The 8,835-nt window shown below is 44.3% G+C and overlaps 13 non-coding genes across 13 annotated transcripts; all 13 read left to right on the top strand.

The window, feature by feature from the left end:
- Window positions 1–50: 50 nt before the first annotated feature.
- On the top strand, window positions 51–123 carry trnak-cuu (transfer RNA lysine (anticodon CUU)). The gene has a single exon. It is a non-coding gene; the product is annotated as a tRNA-Lys (tRNA).
- Window positions 124–1,086: 963 nt separating this feature from the next.
- Window positions 1,087–1,159, top strand: trnak-cuu (transfer RNA lysine (anticodon CUU)). Its single transcript has one exon. It is a non-coding gene; the product is annotated as a tRNA-Lys (tRNA).
- A 963-nt stretch (window positions 1,160–2,122) lies between these two features.
- trnak-cuu (transfer RNA lysine (anticodon CUU)) lies at window positions 2,123–2,195 on the top strand. Its single transcript has one exon. It is a non-coding gene; the product is annotated as a tRNA-Lys (tRNA).
- A 445-nt stretch (window positions 2,196–2,640) lies between these two features.
- trnak-cuu (transfer RNA lysine (anticodon CUU)) lies at window positions 2,641–2,713 on the top strand. The gene has a single exon. It is a non-coding gene; the product is annotated as a tRNA-Lys (tRNA).
- A 445-nt stretch (window positions 2,714–3,158) lies between these two features.
- On the top strand, window positions 3,159–3,231 carry trnak-cuu (transfer RNA lysine (anticodon CUU)). The gene has a single exon. It is a non-coding gene; the product is annotated as a tRNA-Lys (tRNA).
- Window positions 3,232–4,194: 963 nt separating this feature from the next.
- trnak-cuu (transfer RNA lysine (anticodon CUU)) lies at window positions 4,195–4,267 on the top strand. The gene has a single exon. It is a non-coding gene; the product is annotated as a tRNA-Lys (tRNA).
- Window positions 4,268–4,712: 445 nt separating this feature from the next.
- Window positions 4,713–4,785, top strand: trnak-cuu (transfer RNA lysine (anticodon CUU)). Its single transcript has one exon. It is a non-coding gene; the product is annotated as a tRNA-Lys (tRNA).
- A 963-nt stretch (window positions 4,786–5,748) lies between these two features.
- Window positions 5,749–5,821, top strand: trnak-cuu (transfer RNA lysine (anticodon CUU)). Its single transcript has one exon. It is a non-coding gene; the product is annotated as a tRNA-Lys (tRNA).
- A 445-nt stretch (window positions 5,822–6,266) lies between these two features.
- On the top strand, window positions 6,267–6,339 carry trnak-cuu (transfer RNA lysine (anticodon CUU)). The gene has a single exon. It is a non-coding gene; the product is annotated as a tRNA-Lys (tRNA).
- Window positions 6,340–6,784: 445 nt separating this feature from the next.
- On the top strand, window positions 6,785–6,857 carry trnak-cuu (transfer RNA lysine (anticodon CUU)). Its single transcript has one exon. It is a non-coding gene; the product is annotated as a tRNA-Lys (tRNA).
- Window positions 6,858–7,302: 445 nt separating this feature from the next.
- On the top strand, window positions 7,303–7,375 carry trnak-cuu (transfer RNA lysine (anticodon CUU)). The gene has a single exon. It is a non-coding gene; the product is annotated as a tRNA-Lys (tRNA).
- Window positions 7,376–7,820: 445 nt separating this feature from the next.
- On the top strand, window positions 7,821–7,893 carry trnak-cuu (transfer RNA lysine (anticodon CUU)). The gene has a single exon. It is a non-coding gene; the product is annotated as a tRNA-Lys (tRNA).
- A 445-nt stretch (window positions 7,894–8,338) lies between these two features.
- Window positions 8,339–8,411, top strand: trnak-cuu (transfer RNA lysine (anticodon CUU)). The gene has a single exon. It is a non-coding gene; the product is annotated as a tRNA-Lys (tRNA).
- Window positions 8,412–8,835: the final 424 nt, after the last annotated feature.

Genomic DNA, 8,835 nt, shown 5'->3' with positions numbered 1-8,835 from the left:
TCAAACAGAGCTATACGATATTCAGACCAAGTAATTATCACTGTTGAAGTGCCTGGCTAGCTCAGTCGGTAGAGCATGAGACTCTTAATCTCAGGGTCGTGGGTTCGAGCCCCACGTTGGGCGAATCTTTTCACTTCCGAAGCACGAACTCACTTTGCAAACAGCCATCCGCTTGGACTTTCGAGCAGGCTTGCCACCCTGCATTGCTGACGTGTCAGGCATAGCTGGTGTTACAGAAGACTATGGATTAGAATCCAAGCTATACCTTCACTCTGACCTTTTATCTCAATGACATACCTATTACCAATGAAACGTCCTCCTAAATGGTTTGAAGCAATGCTCCTTTTCTCAACAAGAAATAGACAGGCAGAGGGTTCAAGAAAAATACTTGCATCTGCTGAGGCTCAAACTCACAACCGTGACATCAATTTACTGCATACTGCTGTATAAGTACAACACGCTAACCGAATGCACCACAGGATCCATTAACAACATTCTCACTGATCACCATAGTTTGCTCAAACAGAGCTGTACGATATTCAGAACAAGTAATTATCACTGTTGAAGTGCCTGGCTAGCTCAGTCGGTAGAGCATGAGACTCTTAATCTCAGGGTCGTGGGTTCGAGCCCCACGTTGTGTGAATCTTTTCTCTTCCGAAGCACGAACTCACTTTGCAAACAGCCATCCGCTTGGACATTCGAGCAGGCTTGCCACCCTGCATTGCTGACTTGTCAGGCATAGCTGGTTTTACAGAAGACTATGGATTTGAATCCTAGCTATACCTTCACTCTGACCTTTTATCTCAATGACAGACCTATTACCAATGAAACGTCCTCCTAAATGGTTTGAAGCAATGCTCCTTTTCTCAACAAGAAATAGACAGGCAGAGGGTTCAAGAAAAATACTTGCATCTGCTGAGGCTCAAACTCACAACCGTGACATCAATTTACTGCATACTGCTGTATAAGTACAACACGCTAACCGAATGCACCACAGGATCCATTAACAACATTCTCACTGATCACCATATTTTGCTCAAACAGAGCTGTACGATATTCAGACCAAGTAATTATCACTGTTGAAGTGCCTGGCTAGCTCAGTCGGTAGAGCATGAGACTCTTAATCTCAAGGTCGTGGGTTCGAGCCCCACGTTGGGCGAATCTTTTCTCTTCCGAAGCACGAACTCACTTTGCAAACAGCCATCCGCTTGGACATTCGAGCAGGCTTGCCACCCTGCATTGCTGACTTGTCAGGCATAGCTGGTTTTACAGAAGACTATGGATTTGAATCCTAGCTATACCTTCAGTCTGACCTTTTATCTCAATGACAGACCTATTACCAATGAAACGTCCTCCTAAATGGTTTGAAGCAATGCTCCTTTTCTCGACAAGAAATAGACAGGCAGAAGGTTCAAGAAAAATACTTGCATCTGCTGAGGCTCAAACTCACAACCGTGACATCAATTTACTGCATACTGCTGTATAAGTACAACACGCTAACCGAATGCACCACAGGATCCATTAACAACATTCTCACTGATCACCATATTTTGCTCAAACAGAGCTGTACGATATTCAGACCAAGTAATTATCACTGTTGAGGTGCCTGGCTAGCTCAGTCGGTAGAGCATTAGACTCTTAATCTCAGGGACGTGGGTTCGAGCACCACGTTGGGTGACACTTTTCTCTTCCGAAGCACGAACTCACTTTGCAAACAGCCATCCGCTTGGACATTCGAGCAGGCTTGCCACCCTGCATTGCTGTCTTGTCAGGCATAGCTGGTTTTACAGAAGACTATGGATTTGAATCCTAGCTATACCTTCACTCTGACCTTTTATCTCAATGACATACCTATTACCAATGAAACGTCCTCCTAAATGGTTTGAAGCAATGCTCCTTTTCTCGACAAGAAATAGACAGGCAGAAGGTTCAAGAAAAATACTTGCATCTGCTGAGGCTCAAACTCATAACCGTGACATCAATTTACTGCATACTGCTGTATAAGTACAACACGCTAACCGAATGCACCACAGGATCCATTAACAACATTCTCACTGATCACCATATTTTGCTCAAACAGAGCTGTACGATATTCAGACCAAGTAATTATCACTGTTGAAGTGCCTGGCTAGCTCAGTCGGTAGAGCATGAGACTCTTAATCTCAGGGTCGTGGGTTCGAGCCCCACGTTGGGTGAATCTTTTCTCTTCCGAAGCACGAACTCACTTTGCAAACAGCCATCCGCTTGGACATTCGAGCAGGCTTGCCACCCTGCATTGCTGACTTGTCAGGCATAGCTGGTTTTACAGAAGACTATGGATTTGAATCCTAGCTATACCTTCACTCTGACCTTTTATCTCAATGACAGACCTATTACCAATGAAACGTCCTCCTAAATGGTTTGAAGCAATGCTCCTTTTCTCGACAAGAAATAGACAGGCAGAAGGTTCAAGAAAAATACTTGCATCTGCTGAGGCTCAAACTCACAACCGTGACATCAATTTACTGCATACTGCTGTATAAGTACAACACGCTAACCGAATGCACCACAGGATCCATTAACAACATTCTCACTGATCACCATATTTTGCTCAAACAGAGCTGTACGATATTCAGACCAAGTAATTATCACTGTTGAAGTGCCTGGCTAGCTCAGTCGGTAGAGCATGAGACTCTTAATCTCAGGGTCGTGGGTTCGAGCCCCACGTTGGGCGAATCTTTTCTCTTCCGAAGCACGAACTCACTTTGCAAACAGCCATCCGCTTGGACATTCGAGCAGGCTTGCCACCCTGCATTGCTGACTTGTCAGGCATAGCTGGTTTTACAGAAGACTATGGATTTGAATCCTAGCTATACCTTCACTCTGACCTTTTATCTCAATGACAGACCTATTACCAATGAAACGTCCTCCTAAATGGTTTGAAGCAATGCTCCTTTTCTCGACAAGAAATAGACAGGCAGAAGGTTCAAGAAAAATACTTGCATCTGCTGAGGCTCAAACTCACAACCGTGACATCAATTTACTGCATACTGCTGTATAAGTACAACACGCTAACCGAATGCACCACAGGATCCATTAACAACATTCTCACTGATCACCATATTTTGCTCAAACAGAGCTGTACGATATTCAGACCAAGTAATTATCACTGTTGAGGTGCCTGGCTAGCTCAGTCGGTAGAGCATGAGACTCTTAATCTCAGGGACGTGGGTTCGAGCCCCACGTTGGGTGACACTTTTCTCTTCCGAAGCACGAACTCACTTTGCAAACAGCCATCCGCTTGGACATTCGAGCAGGCTTGCCACCCTGCATTGCTGTCTTGTCAGGCATAGCTGGTTTTACAGAAGACTATGGATTTGAATCCTAGCTATACCTTCACTCTGACCTTTTATCTCAATGACATACCTATTACCAATGAAACGTCCTCCTAAATGGTTTGAAGCAATGCTCCTTTTCTCGACAAGAAATAGACAGGCAGAAGGTTCAAGAAAAATACTTGCATCTGCTGAGGCTCAAACTCACAACCGTGACATCAATTTACTGCATACTGCTGTATAAGTACAACACGCTAACCGAATGCACCACAGGATCCATTAACAACATTCTCACTGATCACCATATTTTGCTCAAACAGAGCTGTACTATATTCAGACCAAGTAATTATCATTGTTGAGGTGCCTGGCTAGCTCAGTCGGTAGAGCATTAGACTCTTAATCTCAGGGACGTGGGTTCGAGCACCACGTTGGGTGACACTTTTCTCTTCCGAAGCACGAACTCACTTTGCAAACAGCCATCCGCTTGGACATTCGAGCAGGCTTGCCACCCTGCATTGCTGTCTTGTCAGGCATAGCTGGTTTTACAGAAGACTATGGATTTGAATCCTAGCTATACCTTCACTCTGACCTTTTATCTCAATGACATACCTATTACCAATGAAACGTCCTCCTAAATGGTTTGAAGCAATGCTCCTTTTCTCGACAAGAAATAGACAGGCAGAAGGTTCAAGAAAAATACTTGCATCTGCTGAGGCTCAAACTCATAACCGTGACATCAATTTACTGCATACTGCTGTATAAGTACAACACGCTAACCGAATGCACCACAGGATCCATTAACAACATTCTCACTGATCACCATATTTTGCTCAAACAGAGCTGTACGATATTCAGACCAAGTAATTATCACTGTTGAAGTGCCTGGCTAGCTCAGTCGGTAGAGCATGAGACTCTTAATCTCAGGGTCGTGGGTTCGAGCCCCACGTTGGGTGAATCTTTTCTCTTCCGAAGCACGAACTCACTTTGCAAACAGCCATCCGCTTGGACATTCGAGCAGGCTTGCCACCCTGCATTGCTGACTTGTCAGGCATAGCTGGTTTTACAGAAGACTATGGATTTGAATCCTAGCTATACCTTCACTCTGACCTTTTATCTCAATGACAGACCTATTACCAATGAAACGTCCTCCTAAATGGTTTGAAGCAATGCTCCTTTTCTCAACAAGAAATAGACAGGCAGAGGGTTCAAGAAAAATACTTGCATCTGCTGAGGCTCAAACTCACAACCGTGACATCAATTTACTGCATACTGCTGTATAAGTACAACACGCTAACCGAATGCACCACAGGATCCATTAACAACATTCTCACTGATCACCATATTTTGCTCAAACAGAGCTGTACGATATTCAGACCAAGTAATTATCACTGTTGAAGTGCCTGGCTAGCTCAGTCGGTAGAGCATGAGACTCTTAATCTCAGGGTCGTGGGTTCGAGCCCCACGTTGGGCGAATCTTTTCTCTTCCGAAGCACGAACTCACTTTGCAAACAGCCATCCGCTTGGACATTCGAGCAGGCTTGCCACCCTGCATTGCTGACTTGTCAGGCATAGCTGGTTTTACAGAAGACTATGGATTTGAATCCTAGCTATACCTTCACTCTGACCTTTTATCTCAATGACAGACCTATTACCAATGAAACGTCCTCCTAAATGGTTTGAAGCAATGCTCCTTTTCTCGACAAGAAATAGACAGGCAGAAGGTTCAAGAAAAATACTTGCATCTGCTGAGGCTCAAACTCACAACCGTGACATCAATTTACTGCATACTGCTGTATAAGTACAACACGCTAACCGAATGCACCACAGGATCCATTAACAACATTCTCACTGATCACCATATTTTGCTCAAACAGAGCTGTACGATATTCAGACCAAGTAATTATCACTGTTGAGGTGCCTGGCTAGCTCAGTCGGTAGAGCATTAGACTCTTAATCTCAGGGACGTGGGTTCGAGCACCACGTTGGGTGACACTTTTCTCTTCCGAAGCACGAACTCACTTTGCAAACAGCCATCCGCTTGGACATTCGAGCAGGCTTGCCACCCTGCATTGCTGACTTGTCAGGCATAGCTGGTTTTACAGAAGACTATGGATTTGAATCCTAGCTATACCTTCACTCTGACCTTTTATCTCAATGACATACCTATTACCAATGAAACGTCCTCCTAAATGGTTTGAAGCAATGCTCCTTTTCTCGACAAGAAATAGACAGGCAGAAGGTTCAAGAAAAATACTTGCATCTGCTGAGGCTCAAACTCATAACCGTGACATCAATTTACTGCATACTGCTGTATAAGTACAACACGCTAACCGAATGCACCACAGGATCCATTAACAACACTCTCACTGATCACCATATTTTGCTCAGACAGAGCTGTACGATATTCAGACCAAGTAATTTTAAATGTTGAGGTGCCTGGCTAGCTCAGTCGGTAGAGCATGAGACTCTTAATCTCAGGGTCGTGGGTTCGAGCCCCACGTTGGGCGAATCTTTTCTCTTCCGACGCACGAACTCACTTTGCAAACAGCCATCCGCTTGGACTTTCGAGCAGGCTTGCCACCCTGCATTGCTGACGTGTCAGGCATAGCTGGTTTTACAGAAGACTATGGATTTGAATCCTAGCTATACCTTCACTCTGACCTTTTATCTCAATGACAGACCTATTACCAATGAAACGTCCTCCTAAATGGTTTGAAGCAATGCTCCTTTTCTCGACAAGAAATAGACAGGCAGAAGGTTCAAGAAAAATACTTGCATCTGCTGAGGCTCAAACTCACAACCGTGACATCAATTTACTGCATACTGCTGTATAAGTACAACACGCTAACCGAATGCACCACAGGATCCATTAACAACATTCTCACTGATCACCATATTTTGCTCAAACAGAGCTGTACGATATTCAGACCAAGTAATTATCACTGTTGAGGTGCCTGGCTAGCTCAGTCGGTAGAGCATGAGACTCTTAATCTCAGGGTCGTGGGTTCGAGCCCCACGTTGGGTGAATCTTTTCTCTTCCGAAGCACGGACTCACTTTGCAAACAGCCATCCGCTTGGACATTCGAGCAGGCTTGCCACCCTGCATTGCTGTCTTGTCAGGCATAGCTGGTTTTACAGAACACAATGGATTTGAATCCTAGCTATACCTTCACTCTGACCTTTTATCTCAATGACATACCTATTACCAATGAAACGTCCTCCTAAATGGTTTGAAGCAATGCTCCTTTTCTCGACAAGAAATAGACAGGCAGAAGGTTCAAGAAAAATACTTGCATCTGCTGAGGCTCAAACTCATAACCGTGACATCAATTTACTGCATACTGCTGTATAAGTACAACACGCTAACCGAATGCACCACAGGATCCATTAACAACACTTTCACTGATCACCATATTTTGCTCAAACAGAGCTGTACGATATTCAGACCAAGTAATTATTAATGTTGATATGCCTGGCTAGCTCAGTCGGTAGAGCATGAGACTCTTAATCTCAGGGTCGTGGGTTCGAGACCCACGTTGGGCGAATCTTTTCTCTTCCGAAGCACGAACTCACTTTGCAAACAGCCATCCGCTTGGACTTTCGAGCAGGCTTGCCACCCTACATTGCTGACGTGTCAGGCATAGCTGGTTTTACAGAAGACTATGGATTTGAATCCTAGCTATACCTTCACTCTGACCTTTTATCTCAATGACAGACCTATTACCAATGAAACGTCCTCCTAAATGGTTTGAAGCAATGCTCCTTTTCTCGACAAGAAATAGACAGGCAGAAGGTTCAAGAAAAATACTTGCATCTGCTGAGGCTCAAACTCACAACCGTGACATCAATTTACTGCATACTGCTGTATAAGTACAACACGCTAACCGAATGCACCACAGGATCCATTAACAACATTCTCACTGATCACCATATTTTGCTCAAACAGAGCTGTACGATATTCAGACCAAGTAATTATCACTGTTGAGGTGCCTGGCTAGCTCAGTCGGTAGAGCATGAGACTCTTAATCTCAGGGTCGTGGGTTCGAGCCCCACGTTGGGTGAATCTTTTCTCTTCCGAAGCACGAACTCACTTTGCAAACAGCCATCCGCTTGGACATTCGAGCAGGCTTGCCACCCTGCATTGCTGTCTTGTCAGGCATAGCTGGTTTTACAGAACACTATGGATTTGAATCCTAGCTATACCTTCTCTCTGACCTTTTATCTCAATGACATACCTATTACCAATGAAACGTCCTCCTAAATGGTTTGAAGCAATGCTCCTTTTCTCGACAAGAAATAGACAGGCAGAAGGTTCAAGAAAAATACTTGCATCTGCTGAGGCTCAAACTCATAACCGTGACATCAATTTACTGCATACTGCTGTATAAGTACAACACGCTAACCGAATGCACCACAGGATCCATTAACAACACTTTCACTGATCACCATATTTTGCTCAAACAGAGCTGTACGATATTCAGACCAAGTAATTATTAATGTTGATATGCCTGGCTAGCTCAGTCGGTAGAGCATGAGACTCTTAATCTCAGGGTCGTGGGTTCGAGCCCCACGTTGGGTGACACTTTACTCTTCCGAAGCACGAACTCACTTTGCAAACAGCCATCCGCTTGGACTTTCGAGCAGGCTTGCCACCCTGCATTGCTGACGTGTCAGGCATAGCTGGTGTTACAGAAGACTATGGATTTGAATCCTAGCTATACCTTCACTCTGACCTTTTATCTCAATGACATACCTATTACCAATGAAACGTCCTCCTAAATGGTTTGAAGCAATGCTCCTTTTCTCGACAAGAAATAGACAGGCAGAGGGTTCAAGAAAAATACTTGCATCTGCTGAGGCTCAAACTCACAACCGTGACATCAATTTACTGCATACTGCTGTATAAGTACAACACGCTAACCGAATGCACCACAGGATCCATTAACAACATTCTCACTGATCACCATATTTTGCTCAAACAGAGCTGTACGATATTCAGACCAAGTAATTATCACTGTTGAAGTGCCTGGCTAGCTCAGTCGGTAGAGCATGAGACTCTTAATCTCAGGGTCGTGGGTTCGAGCCCCACGTTGGGCGAATCTTTTCTCTTCCGAAGCACGAACTCACTTTGCAAACAGCCATCCGCTTGGACATTCGAGCAGGCTTGCCACCCTGCATTGCTGTCTTGTCAGGCATAGCTGGTTTTACAGAAGACTATGGATTTGAATCCTAGCTATACCTTCACTCTGCCCTTTTATCTCAATGACATACCTATTACCAATGAAACGTCCTCCTAAATGGTTTGAAGCAGTGCTCCTTTTCTCGACAAGAAATAGACAGGCAGAAGGTTCAAGAAAAATACTTGCATCTGCTGAGGCTCAAACTCATAACCGTGACATCAATTTACTGCATACTGCTGTATAAGTACAACACGCTAACCGAATGCACCACAGGATCCATTAACAACACTTTCACTGATCACCATATTTTGCTCAAACAGAGCTGTACGATATTCAGACCA

This window comes from Salvelinus fontinalis, unplaced genomic scaffold (assembly GCF_029448725.1).
Source record: "Salvelinus fontinalis isolate EN_2023a unplaced genomic scaffold, ASM2944872v1 scaffold_0316, whole genome shotgun sequence".
NCBI lineage: Eukaryota > Metazoa > Chordata > Actinopteri > Salmoniformes > Salmonidae > Salvelinus > Salvelinus fontinalis.
The sequence above is the reverse complement of the archived record's forward strand: the minus strand, read 5'-3'. Positions and strand labels throughout refer to the sequence as shown.